We start from the raw sequence: 14,643 nt of genomic DNA, 5'->3' as shown, positions 1-14,643 counted from the left end.
CATGTATCATGAACGACTACTACTGTTCTGGACAACTTTTTAAACATATGAACTCATCTTTCTCTTAGGATATAAATTTTCCATCAAAGAACTTTCCCTTCAAAATCAAAAGCCTCCCTCACTTGCCATATAGTATTTTATCAAGAAAAACAGCTTACTTGGGCTAATAGTTGGGCTTTGGTCATACAAATTAATACCATCTTTATGAATATTGATATTCAGGCCCTTCATTTACCAATATTTTGTTAAAAATTATTCTACATTAAGCTCAAAAATTTGTCAATCTAACTCTCAGAAGTCCAGATGCCATTGTATTTATTTTAATTTCAGGTATATTATATAATTTCACACACCCTTTCAGTGTATAAAATACACTAATCCTGTTATTTAGAATTATAATGCTCAGGTCTGGAAGCTTCAAATTTTAGTATACAGTACTGTACTGTATTTTATTTCTCGACTATAATAAATCAAAACTAACCAACTCTTACTTAGCTCTACACTTGTGAGAAGATTCAACATCACTGACAATCAATTTTTCAATGAGATTCAAGTTCATAATCAAATTCAGATTCTTCCTATAAAATAATCCTTAGATTTGTTCATTTACTTGGAATTTAATTTCCCATCAACTATGTGATAATCAAAAGTACTTTTAGATGACAATACCTAATCATGCTTTAAAATTACTTTATTAATAACCAAGATTAGGCTTAACTGGATAACAGTGGAACACTTCCAACATGGTTAAAACTTCATGTCACAGTCATATAAAAAAAATAAGTGCACGAATGGTATGTTGTCACCAACAAAGCTTCTGCTGATTACTGGTAATTGTTCATGCAAATTAGTAGACCCCTAGCAGACTGCTTTTAATCATTTCTTTACAGATACACAGTTATCATGATTTTAATAAAAAATATACCTTATCGCTTAATTTGACACAGGCACATGCAATCAAAGCAACCAATATCACATTTTAAGAAATACGGTAACAATTTACTGATGATGAAACATGAAATTAAAAATATCTAAGAACAGAAACTAGGTTAAGACAAGTGGCATATTACTTTAATGATAACAAGAACTTTGCATCAAGAAAAATTAGCACATGGAAAAAAAATATCTACAATAAGCTTGTACAGTATTAGTTATAATTTTAAGCTAAAAAAAGATATGCCTTACTTTGAAATAAAATACAGAAAAAGATCTCTTGATAAAAAGTAAACCAAGAACTTGTATTCGTTTAAAGTAAGGAAAATGTATTCTGTACCTACCTCTACAAATCACAATGGAGTAAATTTCTTGAATATTGTAGCAACTGTACTTTCAGATTTCATCTCAATACTTGTGTAACTTCATTACTTTTAAGTAAACCTGAAAAACAAAACAAAATTATGTATTACATCTATAATAGAGGAAAGTTGCCAACCAAATCAAGTTTATTTAAGATTTTTTTCAAATGTTATAAACTATTCTGTATAATAAATAAAATTATACAGTACTTTATAGAGGAAAATCCTCTGAAAAGTCGCCTTCAAAAAATAAATGGGCAGTTACAGTAACATATCACTTTTATCTATTTGCGCTGTAAAAGATGCAAGTTTAGAATACTTTACAAGACTAGAATTCTCAAAGAAATGTTAAAATTCTCATTTTATACACCGCATAAACTAATGGCTTTACTTATTTCAATATAAAAAAATACACCAGGGTAATGATATACTGTATAAGAAAGTTCCTACCTCACATACTATTTTATGATGGAAGTACAACACTCTCTAAAGAAATCTTGAAACCTTTCTTCTAAATGTTAGAAAAACATATCAGCTATGATTATTTTATTGGGGTTTGCTTTGTCTTCACTTAGAGGTCATGTTAATAAACCATCATAAACATGTTATTTAATAAACTATGGTAATTGGCATGCTATCTGCCAAAATTACATAAAAATGCTGTATTTCTATTGAAGGGATATGTCCCTCAAAATCATTAAAATATCAAGGAGAATCAACTACTGTATTCTTATACATACTACACTCATTAGTCAACACAAAATGAACAACAGGACAAGTGTTGTTATTTCATTCACACCCCCATAATGTGGTTTTATTTTTACAAGAATCATTTTGAGAGTCTATCATAAGTCATCATCATGTTTATTTCATCATATACTGTTTTTGGGTAGTGTAACCAGATGTAAGTTACAGGTACACAATACCAAAGGAAATTCTTCAGCTTGTGATTTTAACATACTTTTCCATAGGAGGATCAAGTAAGGCTTTCACATTCCTCCAAGAGAATGAGGATCATGATTGCCCAGAAATAACTCCCTTGAACAATATACACAAGAATGACAATCACTAAAACCCTAAATAACACTTTTACAATATGGAAAGAGTAACACAAGTGTCGACTTATCAGGCACAAGTCGTTAGGAAAACGGAAAAGCAAAGCATGTACTGTGCACCCACGCAAGGTTGCTACCATTAGTCACTAGATTGTCTTATTACTGTACTAGAGGCCTAAGCCTATTAAAGGACAGAAAACAGGACATTTTTAATTTTGGGGTAAACGTCGTTATAAGTCAAGCTTCAAGAGGGAAGCAATATGAACATCAAGGGAGGTTCATAAAAATAAAAATTTGTCGTGCAAAACTAGTAAAAAACTAAACCAACTGATAGTCGCAGTAATCACGTGAGCGTAACTTCACCTTTACAAGACAATATTTCCATGTACTGTACTGTCACGAGTTCAGAAACCATGTTACTTATGCTTTAAAAGATTTTGTTAAAACTACACTACAATATTTTCAAAGAATGCTGTACTTTTATATGTACAGTATATTTATTTTAGCCACTACCCCAAATATAATTCACAAATTTAAGAGCTTCAAGTAATCCTATTAAATTTTCCAAATATTCTCACCCCAATTATAGTTTTTCTTATGAAAATTGAGCACCAAACTTTAAAATAATAAAATGCATAAAGCATAATGGATCCATATAGTTACTTCAATTTATAATAGAGAGTTATGTGTGACGAAACATTCAAGTTTTACCCAATAAAGAATACATGGGTGATTGATGGCTCTTGTGAATGTTTGAGAGAATGCAGCTACACAATTTTAGTAATAACCAGATTTTCTTTCGATATTTCAATATAAGAAAACTATTTCAATGACGGCAAACTGGAACCTCATTGACGCATCACTGTTGTGTGTGGGAAATAGCCTTTAAAGAGGCATTCAGTTTCTCTCTTTCACAATGATTTAGGTGATTTTATTTTCATATATATATAAATTTTGTCCATTACTGAGGCCCTAAGCTTCTAGTAAAACTAATAATAATGATTCACCATCACACAACAATCCTTTACAAACTCAAAATAAAAATTATTTAGAGACGATTAAAAAAACGTAGACCTCCTAAAATTTGTATTACCTTGACTTAAAACTTTCTCAAGCAAATTTATACCTAGCCATCCTAAGATAAATAGTTCTTGTGATTGAAAATTTACCTTTACTATAATTTGTAAGGATTATTTTTACTTTCAACAAGACTGTTCAGTCCTACTAATCCTACACACTCAAATTTAATATAGATCTATCGTTGACAAAGTCCTAGTACTTCACATTACCACAAGTGTTTTTACAAAAACGCTGAAATAAAAACATCTCCGAAACTTTAAATGCTAAGAGGAAACTAGACAATAGAAAGAGAGAACATACTACAATAATCTGAACTGCTCATTGCATCAGGAAGTAAATTAAATACCCATTCTAATTATTAAAAAGTACCATATCTTGTGCATCTAGTTTAACAAGTTTTGTTGCCTGTTTGTTGAAATTATCTACTGTAGTATCATCAACTTCTGTATTAATATTATGTTATTAACCTTATCAGTTACACCGATATACCCAACATATAACTTAGCAAATATTTTAATGGAACTGTATAGTATATACTAATGTATTCTTTTTTTTCCAATATTTGAGAGAACATATTCTATTCTACTTAAACGCAAAAATAAACATGTAAATATAACCTATGAGATGATGTGAAGACCAGTTTAAGGAAATTTTCTAACAAAGGAATCCTGAATTCAAAATTAAAAGCTATTAAATTAAGTTTTCACATTATATATAATTTAAATGAAATTTTAAGGTGAACGCAATACATGATAAAATCTCGCTTTATATACCACGGTGGATCTAACAGTAAGAATATTTTCAATGTAGTGGCAGTGCATGAAATTAAATAGGACTTTTTTATAGGTATTATATAAGATATTGCATAGCTTTAATCCAACTAGCATCATAAAATACAGCACATACTAAAAAACACATCATAATAAATTTGAAGCCTGGAAGTTCCAAACTTTTGGAGTTTGGATTATACTGGATCAATGCATTCATAATACATATACCTTTGTAGGTCCTAAGACTAGACTACAACTAAATTTTCTGCAATATAAAGTATCAACTCCAATCATTCATAATGCCACAAAACAGAATGACTTTACCACTACTAACCCACTACATGGCCCACACGTATAGAAAATATTAAGCATAGCAAATATAAATAAGCTTAAATTGTGATTGTTCTGTAGGTAGAATAAGCTTATACTGTAACAGAAATTTAACAGCATAACCTATGCATTATTACCAGGATGTGAATGAATAATAGTGAAGTTTTCATTGAACAGGGAACCAAAAGTGAGACAAAAGCACTGACCTGAACATTAGTTTTAAATTTATTTTCTTTTTTATAATATTAACTAACATCAGGGTACTGTACTTGATTATATTCTACTCTAGGGTTATAATGAATCACAGGTCACAATGCATGAATGTGACTTTCAATTCATTTAATTCATTACTGATTATGACTATTCATAATAAATGTAAATAAACAAATTCTTATTTGTGAATTAAGGTAAAAGAATTTAGAATATTCTAAAATAATTAAAAATATATAAAATGCACATTCAATCACTTATATTCAGTACTAATATTTATTATTACTGACTTATTAATGCTAATTCTAGAACAAAACTTGTAAATAAATGGTATATGACTATAATAAATAGGAAGTGGTTTTAATACCATCTTAATTAAATATATCAAGTATAGTACACTGACAGAAGTAAAAATAAATATTGTAGTTTGGGATTTAGTTCTAACTTAATCAAATATTGGAATTGTCATGGGTGTGTGTCACATGGTGTATGTTGCAGGATAGCAATGGAGACAGCTGGACTAGGTATGGCGGGCGTGGGTTACCAGTACGTAGCACCCAACCACATCGTGCGAGCCCCTATCCACTGATGCGACCAGCCTCTAGCATCTCTGCCGCCCTATACCGCAGGGGTCCCAGCCTAACCCCATCCCAGGAGCGGCCATAGCACAGCTGGCCACCATTGGCCAAGCCTCCCACGCAGCACCCGGTGTTTGGTCAAGCATTCAACAGTGCCACCAGTTTACTGCGCCTCTCACCACCACCGCCACACCACCACCACAACCACTTGTCTTCACCACTCCAGCCAGCAATTCATTCTAAACTTCATCATCAACTTCTTATGAAAAGTAATAAAGTTAATACTGTATACTGTATGTGTTGTGATGCTAGTGATTATGTTGATAAGCAATTTTTCAGTGACAATGTGCTGATTTTGAGGTAGCAGGTGCCATACTGGTAATGGTGGTGGTGTTGGTTACAATTCTTTACTGGTGACAAGCGGTGGAGGGGCAGGTCGGCCATGGTGGGCGTGGCTGGGAAATGCCCCAGAGCGGCCCATTAGTCAGTGACACACATTACTGCAACATATACATTTCACTCTTCTCTTGGTGTCAGCGGGGCCCGGCCAGCAGCACACGGCTGCTGCTGCTGCTGTTGTTGCTGCTGTTGGTTAGAAATTAGGAAGAAGAGCTGTGGGTCGGTTCCCGCCGTATTGTGTAGCTCAGTGTACAACATTTTCAGTTAATCCCCCCAGGGCGGCCGCTACTCCCCACCTTGCCTGACCCCCTGCGCCAACCTTGTTTGCTCAAGCATCGTCACCATCAGAATGCTCCAGCTGAAACCAGAAATGTGACTGTGATAACTGAAGTATTGTATACATGCATACCATTTTATACTCTTTGACTGGATCACTTGATATAGAGGCTAACACGTGGAAAAGGCTTGATAATATTTTAGTCGATTAACTGAAAATGATATTTTTATGAATACTCCACCTTCAGTATATGACTGATCAATCATATAGTTGAGCTTATCTCTAGTTTTAGAATAATGTAATGACAAAGAAATAGTTATCTACTGCTATGTATACATAGAGGTGTTGTTCTGTAGATACACTCTGAATTTTATAATCTTATCTACAAGTTCTTGGATGCATCATCAGATAGTAAATGTCAGTAAATATTTAATAATATTTCTATCTCAAAGCTTTAGATGTTTCCTAGAATTGAAAGTATTTTCTTATGCTTCCTTCTAACCTTCATGAAATGAAGCTACCATTGGCTTCCACAGGGTTTTGTAAAAGACATATTACAGTATCATCATACGTCGTAGGGCTTTATAAGCATTTACATTTTAGTCCCATAATGTACTGTCTAGTTGTGAGAGGCTGTTAAAGCTTCAAGTCTAGTCGAATGTGTGCCAAGCATTTATTTATTGTTTTCATATGGCATGTCATTGATTTTTAATCATATTGTAGTATATGGTGATAAAACACGTTTTAATTACTGTTAAGGTATATTGCCACAATGTTTAGTATTAGACAACGTAAAGTTTCTATGAGACCCTAACCCCCAATACCAGAAGTTGACCAACTAGTGTGTTCTGCCACTCGGCCGCGCTTCACACACCTCTTGTCTGCCTCAGACGTGTAGAGGTCTCCATCAGACCCCAAGTCAGGAGCAGTAGACACATCCGACACCTTACTGCCCATATTACTTGAATACAAATTTCAAATTTTAATCATTCATGATTACATTGATTCGCATTCACATATGTTTAAGAGGTAATCACAATGCTAAGTTAGGGAAGACAGGAAATTATATTGAACCCTTGATAATCTACTACTGTTAATTACAAACCGAAGGTATCCTTAAACAAAAACTAATTTGTATGTCTACATATATTAAATCTGCTTTGCATTTGTGTGTGTATGTATATATATATTACTTATATATATTTAAATATATACAATGTACTTTACATACACACACTACTATATATATGTATACAATATATATATAATGCATATCTATATGTATTTAGTATGTCATGTTAGGAACTGTGTATATTGTTGATTTGATTTTACAGCTCACTTAGTAAACAGCAATGAAATTATAAACTTCATGGGCAGAAAGGACTGTCGATGGAGAATCGTGGCGGGGCGTGTCCAGCCCCTCCCCTCTTAGTCTCACTAGCTGCACCAGGACCCTTTAGGACACCTCTAGGACCCTCAAAAATCACGACAAGTGCCAGGGCACTGTCGTGAGTGCAGCGTACAGCCGCTGCCCCAGCCATTCCAATTGAGACTGGCGAATGCTGTTGTCATGCCCGGCGCAATGGCACAGCTTAACCTCTCATCTATTGTTTAATTCATAACTAAAGTAAATTATAGTCAAGGAGCTGTGAATTTGCATTGCTCAGTTACGTGATTTGAATTAGTATCTAAACTTTACTGAGCGTGACGCAGTAGAACAAAACTAAAAAGGATATTTTTTTTAAGATTCAAGAACAAACAAATTGAAAGGTTTTGGCGTCGAAATTGTAGTGTGCATGGTGGGCGTGGCTTTCCTAGGTCTCAATATAGCTACTTGAATGGTATTAGAGAAAGGTGAGAAGACATCGAGTCTCATCTTTTAATAAGCCATTACACTTAGCTACTGATTTGTGCAGGGCAAAACCTAGGAAGAAACTCACCCTCCATACACACATACATACAGTACATACATACATTCATACATACACACATCTACAAAGGCGAGTCTTTTTAACCGAACTTCTTGAACATCTTTGGAGAGCTTAACTAAGAACAAGTACTCGCTGATTCACTATAGCAACTATTTGATACAGAGTAGCCATGCATTGCATATGCTTTTTTTATGATTTTTGCTAGGGCTGTGGATGGTTGATATAGCAATATCTGACTAATTTGTATATGCATATGAATCGGTGTAATGAGTCTTTCTGTTGCGCACGTGTCTTATTGTTAATTTGTTATACAGATGGTTAGGTCTTAAAGTTGCCCTCGGGTAGGGAGTGGCATCACTGCCATGTTTGGCCCTTGTGATACCCGACGTGCACAGATGCAGTAATAGGGCCTTGGCTTACTAGCGATAGTGCTCACCTTAATTATGCTAATCCTGGCAGTTAACCCTCACTCACTTCATATGTGTTTGTTGCTTTCTACAAATGGTTTGCAAAAAATAAAAAAAGAAAATCTCAGGGCATATAACCAAATCTATTTTTGTTTTATTTTTGGTTACTCCATGTATTAGGCCCATTCGTGGAATAGCGGGATAACCTGGATGGTGGGGAAACCTTGTGGATGGTGGTGAGAGAAGCTGCCTTTTATAAAATGGCACCCTCTACCTAGGACCATGCCTCCCCCCCTCCCAACCTCCAGGGACCACTTAATAAAAGGTTTAGGCTCATTAGCATCACTCGCAGTTACCGCTGCTTGTAACCAGACAATCCAAGTAAACATTAAAGGTGCCTCGAGCCATTGTAACAAACTTAACTGCCACATTGGGGTATACCAGAATTTCAGGGCTGGGCTAGTCCCTACCCCTTTATCCCTCTGGACAGACACTCTCACTCCATCCCTAAGGCACCACCACCGACGCCGCTTTGACCTAAACACCCGACCCATCACCTGACCTGCCCTGACCTGACCTGACCTGCAGCTCACTACATCCCTCTTGCTCTCAGTATTTGCCTTATATGAAACTGAACAGGGTCGAGCAGTGTATTACAATAGAAATGTGTACACTTAATATCATATGTCTTTCAGTACTGTTTTCAGCTAAACGGCGACGTTGTTTTATACTGTTTTCTTGTACGGTATCTACTTCTGACGCCTGAATTTGTGTCCACGCAGCAGTGAGGTGTACTGCGGGTGACACTTCACTGATCCTACACTGACCCCAAGGCTACTGTTACCTGGCTCTCTCACACATTTGATCTCCTAGGCTAAAGTGCCACCACACCTGGGAGCCAGCTATAGCATTAGGTTTGGGCGATGAAGCCAGCCTTAGCGCCATCGCTAGTCAGCTAGTTACCATTCATAAAACATATAAGATGGAATGCTAAGGTTAGGTTAAAGGCAGCCCAATTTGCTATTAAGTAGGATCAGTGTGTCAGTGCCATTTGCAGGCACAGCATGTGGGCCGCACCTCTCGGTGAAAATCTTCAGCGTTAGCATTACAGCTAGTCAGTGCAGGAGAGGTTACTTGTACTTTACAGGGGGATTGTGTATTAGGCACAGATTTACATATCATTGTTCTTCACGTGTCACTATGTTCGCGTGTAGTTTACTAGTTGTATGCGTGGCATTGCTTTGCCCCCATATGGAAACTAACAGTATTACTTAAGTGCCAATTATATAATATGTTAACCTAGTGCCAAGTTATTGCCAAATCTTGCACTAACAGCATTGCTAAAATGCTGGGTGCGCTAGTTTGTCCATGTTTGGGGAGAGTGTGCCACGAGTGCTAGGCAGCCTTTCAGGGCTTGCTTACCGTATGAGCTTAGTTTAAAAATCCATATCATATCATGTGGGTGTTGTCTGAGCCATACAGGTATGGGTTAGGGTGTGTGTTTCCTCTATGCCTTCCAAAAGATTCCCACAGTGTGGGATGGTGGCCAATAGAGGAGTGACCTGGAGCTGACTCTACTTGACAGTTCGTTGCAAGGCAAATGACTGCTCTTTTAGAGAGGACTAGTACAATCAGAGGATAGTGAAATGCCTCATTAACACAACCAGCTCTAACCAGCCCTGATTGGCTTCCTAACACATTCGCCATCTTTACTGAGAAAAGTGTTTCACAGTTTTAATGTTATGGCAATAAATATTTGAAGGATGTAAGCAGTTAATGATTTTTTTATTGATTGTGCATATGTGTCTGTCTGACACAAGTATTGTTTGAGTTTCAATAAATCTTCAAACAAAAAGTACTAAACACATTATTTACCCCTAAATGATTTCTTCTTCTGTTTCATAAAAGTCATTTTTATTTGTTTTTTAATAAAAGAGTGATGTTGCTTCTAATATCTTCGTGTCTCTTCTAATATCGTCTTGTACATAAAATATAAAGTTGAAACTCTATCAGTGAAATTAAAAAAGGTCTTTCTACAAGCATTTTCAATTACCTTTTGTAGTAAATTCATTTTGTACAACATATCAAATTAGTCAAAAGTCATTCACTATTTTTGTTTGACTCTGTTTTGGTTAATATTAAAGCAATTTTTACAACACAATAGAATTTAACTTATGTTTATGACATTTTTCTTCCACCTATTTCTTTTAAACTATTAAAATTAAAAATGCAAGTACCTATTTGCTCATGAAAGTTCGCGATTTATAAAGGAGAAAAATACTTTAGCTAAAATTCTAGCTCTGTGTATCATCACTGTGTTTTATTTCACCAAGGGAATTTTTAAACTTTTTATACAATAGCTTTATGAAAATAAATTACCAATGAAAAGATTAATGTGATACATTCACATAAATTCAAGTCTTTATAAATTTGGTATTTCATTACAGTAATAGAAATTGTTTCACTTCTATAATTTCATTAATATATTTTGTTACAAAACCAATGGATGAAAATAAATAAGGAAAACCTCCATATTAAGACAGAAAATAAGATCATTAACAAATTCTGCTAACTGCTAAGAAGCTAAACCACAATTTCATTGTGGAAATGGAAAATAAAAAAGCAAGACTTTCATGGTCTGATACAAAAAAAAAAAAAAATTTGACATTATGAAATTATGCCTGCATGTCTCACAAGATATGTATTGAAGCTCCAGGTGCTTTGAATCTAAATGCACAACATCTTAACATGGTTTCACTTCGCCCATACAGATTTCCCCAAATATGTTATTTTCATTAGTAAAATAAATTTTTGAATATACTTGCCCGATGATCATATAGCTGTCAGCTCTGCTGCCCGACAGAAAAACCTACGGGCGGAATACGCCAGCGATCGCTATACAGGTGGGGGTGTACATCAACAGCGCCATCTGTCAAGTAGGTACTCAAGTACTCGATGTCAACATAGAACCAATTTTCTCCTCTGTCCACTGGGTCTCTATTGGGGAGGAAGGGTGGGTCCTTTAATTTATGATCATCGGGTAAGTATATTCAAAAATTTATTTTACTAATGAAAATAACATTTTTCAATATTAAACTTACCCGATGATCATATAGCTGATTCACACCCAGGGGGGTGGGTAGAGACCAGCATTACATGTTGACATTATTATGAGCTAAGTATTCCGTATTTCATTTTAGCAGTTATTCAAAATAACAAGCATAAAATAAATAAGTACCTGGTAAGGAAGTCGACTTGAACAATTACTCTGCCTTTTTAAGTACGTCTTCCTTACTGAGCCTCGCGATCCTCATAGGATGCTGAGCGACTCCTAGGAGCTGAAGTATGAAGGGTTGCAACCCATACTAAAGGTCCTCATCAAAACCTCTAATCTAGGCGCTTCTCAAGAAATGACTTTGACCACCCGCCAAATCAAGTAGGATGCGAAAGGCTTCTTAGCCTTCCGGACAACCCAAAAATATTAATAAAACATTTCAAGAGAAAGATTAAAAAGGTTATGGAATTAGGGAATTGTAGTGGTGGAGCCCTCACCACTACTGCACTCGTTGCTACGAATGGTCCCAGAGTGTAGCAGTTCTCGTAAAGAGACTGGACATTCTTAAGATAAAAGACGCGAACACTGATTTGCTTATCCAATAGGTTGCGTCGAATATACTTTGCAGAGATCTATTTTGTTTAAAGGTCACGGAAGTTGCGACAGCTCTAACTTCGTGTGTCCTTACCTTCAGCCAAGCTTGGTCTTCCTCATTCAGATGGGAATGAGCTTCTCGTATTAACAGTCTGATAAAATAGGATAAAGAATTCTCTGACATAGGCAAAGATGGATTCTTAACTGAACACCATAAAGCTTCAGACGGGCCTCGTAAAGGTTTTTAAAATAGAACTTAAGAGCTCTTACAGGACATAATACTCTTTCTAGTTCATTTCCAACCATACGATAAGTTTGGAATATCGAACGATATTGGTCAAGGCCGAGAAGGCAGCTCGTGTTTGGCTAGATAACCAAGTTGTAGAACATGTAGCCGTTTCGGATGAGAATCCGATGTTCTTGCTGAAGGCATGAATCTCACTGACTCTTTTAGCTGTGGTTAAGCATATCAGGAAAAGAGTCTTAAAGGTGAGATCTTTCAGGGAGGCTGATTGAAGCGGTTCGAACCTGTCTGACATAAGGAATCTTAGAACCACGTCTAAATTCCAACCAGGTGTAACCAAACGACGCTCCTTCGTGGTCTCAAAAGACTTAAGGAGGTCTTGTAGATCTTTATTGTTGGAAAGATCTAAGCCTCTGTGACGGAAGACTGATGCCAACATGCTTCTGTAACCCTTGATAGTGGGAGCTGAAAGAGATCGTTCTTTCCTCAGATATAAGAGAAAGTCAGCTATTGAGTTACAGAGGTACTGGTCGAGGATACGGATACTGACTTGCACCAGTTTCGGAAGATTTCCCACTTCGATTGGTAGATTCTAAGGGTGGATGTTCTCCTTGCTCTAGCAAACGCTCTGGTTGTCTCCTTCGAAAAACCTCTAGCTCTCGAGAGTCTTTCGATAGTCTGAAGGCAGTCAGACGAAGAGCGTGGAGGCCTTGGAGTACCTTCTTTACGCGTGGCTGACGTAGCAGGTCCACCCTTAGGGGAAGTGTTCTGGGAACGTCTACTAGCCATCGAAGTACCTCGGTGAGTTATTCTCTCGCGGGCCAGAGGGAAGCAACTAGCGTCAACTTTGTCCCTTCGTGAGAGGCGAACTTCTGCAGTACCTTGTTGACAATCTTGAACGGAGGGAATGCATATAGATCTAGATGTGACCAATCTAGTAGAAGGGCATCTATATGAACTACTGCTGGGTCCGGGATAGGTGAGCAAACTATTGGGAGCCTCTTGGTCATCGAGGTTGCGAAGAGATCTATGGTTGGCTGGTCCCAGGTGGCCCAAAGTCTCTTGCATACATCCTTGTGGAGGGTCCAATCTGTTGGAATTATTTGTCCCTTCCTACTGAGACAATCTGCTATGACATTCAAGTTGCCTTGGATGAACCTCGTTACTAGTGAAAAGTCTAGACCTGTTGACCAGGTGAGGAGGTCTCTTGCGAACTCGTACCATGTCAGAGAGTAGGTCCCTCCTTGCTTGGAGATGTACGTCAAAGCAGGGTGTTGTCCGTGTTCACCTCCACCACTTTGCCTTGAAGGAGAGACCTGAAGCTTTTCCAGGTCAGACGTACTGCCAGTAGCTTCTTGCAGTTGAAATGCATTGTCCTTTGACTCGAGTTCCATAATCCCTAGCATTCCCTACCGCCTAATGTCGCACCCCAGCCTACGTCCGATGCGTCCGAGAAGAGAACGTGGTTGGGAGTCTGAACAGTCAGGGGAAGACCCTTTCAAAGGTTGATAAAGTCCTTTCACCAAGTCAGACCAGACTTTATCTTTCCGGAAACCGGGATCGAGACCGCTTCTAGCGTCTTGTCCTTTTCCAGTGAAAAGCTAGATGATACAGAAGAGGACGGAGGTGTAGTCTTCCAAGTGACACAAATTGAACCACGGATGACAGTGTCCTAACCAGACTCATCCACAGCCTGACAGGGCAGCGTTCCTTCTTCAGCATCTTTTGGATGGATAGCAGGACTGGGGGTTGATCGTCTTGTTCAGCAATGTCCTCATCAGAGGGTTCCTCATCCGAAACTGATGAGGAAACGGCAACGGAGTGGGCAACGTCTGACTCGCTGAATCCGGTCGCACTGGTGGATGCGTGACGGAGCCGGACACAATATCATGGTACTGCTGCACAGTCTGTGAACTGTCAACCATGGGGACGCGAGGAAGTACAGCGTCAACCCGAAACTGTCTAGACTGTCTGGTTTGTGCAGTCAACCCCCTACCGGGTTGCTGAGGTTGCCGCACTGCGTCACAACAAGTCACCTCTGCTGGTTGTTGAACGTCTTCCTAGTGACACACTGAACGTCCACAACCACCTCCGAGAGTCGCTTAACGTCAACGTGCGACTGGCAACCCACACTGGGTCGCATCGGTGGAGGAACCACCTCAACTGGCGGACGCGAGTAGGATACCTCAGCGTCAACAGGGCGCACAACCAACCGGTAGGAAGGTTGTTGGCCAGAAGGTTCTTCTCCGTAAAAAATCCTCTATCAAGGACACAAGCTTGGACTGCATGTCTTGCAGCAAAGCCCATAAGGGTCTACGGGAGCAGGTGTGGCAACAGACGGGGTTAGCGACTGAAGCGGAACCATTTACCATCCCTGGAAGCTTTGTTATGCTTTAATTAAAGTCCATAGGAGGCAAA

General features: G+C 37.7%; 1 protein-coding gene across 1 annotated transcript in view; it reads left to right on the top strand.

Annotated features, from left to right (window-relative positions):
• mub (poly(rC)-binding protein mub) overlaps window positions 1–10,187 on the top strand; it is a 95,174-nt gene extending 84,987 nt beyond the window's left edge. The window contains exon 14 of the mRNA XM_068363868.1: window positions 5,239–10,187. The gene's annotated coding sequence lies outside the window, so the exon portion shown is untranslated. The remainder of the gene's footprint in view (window positions 1–5,238) is intronic.
• Window positions 10,188–14,643: the final 4,456 nt, after the last annotated feature.

Source organism: Palaemon carinicauda, chromosome 40, assembly GCF_036898095.1.
Source record: "Palaemon carinicauda isolate YSFRI2023 chromosome 40, ASM3689809v2, whole genome shotgun sequence".
Lineage (NCBI taxonomy): Eukaryota > Metazoa > Arthropoda > Malacostraca > Decapoda > Palaemonidae > Palaemon > Palaemon carinicauda.
The sequence above is the reverse complement of the archived record's forward strand: the minus strand, read 5'-3'. Positions and strand labels throughout refer to the sequence as shown.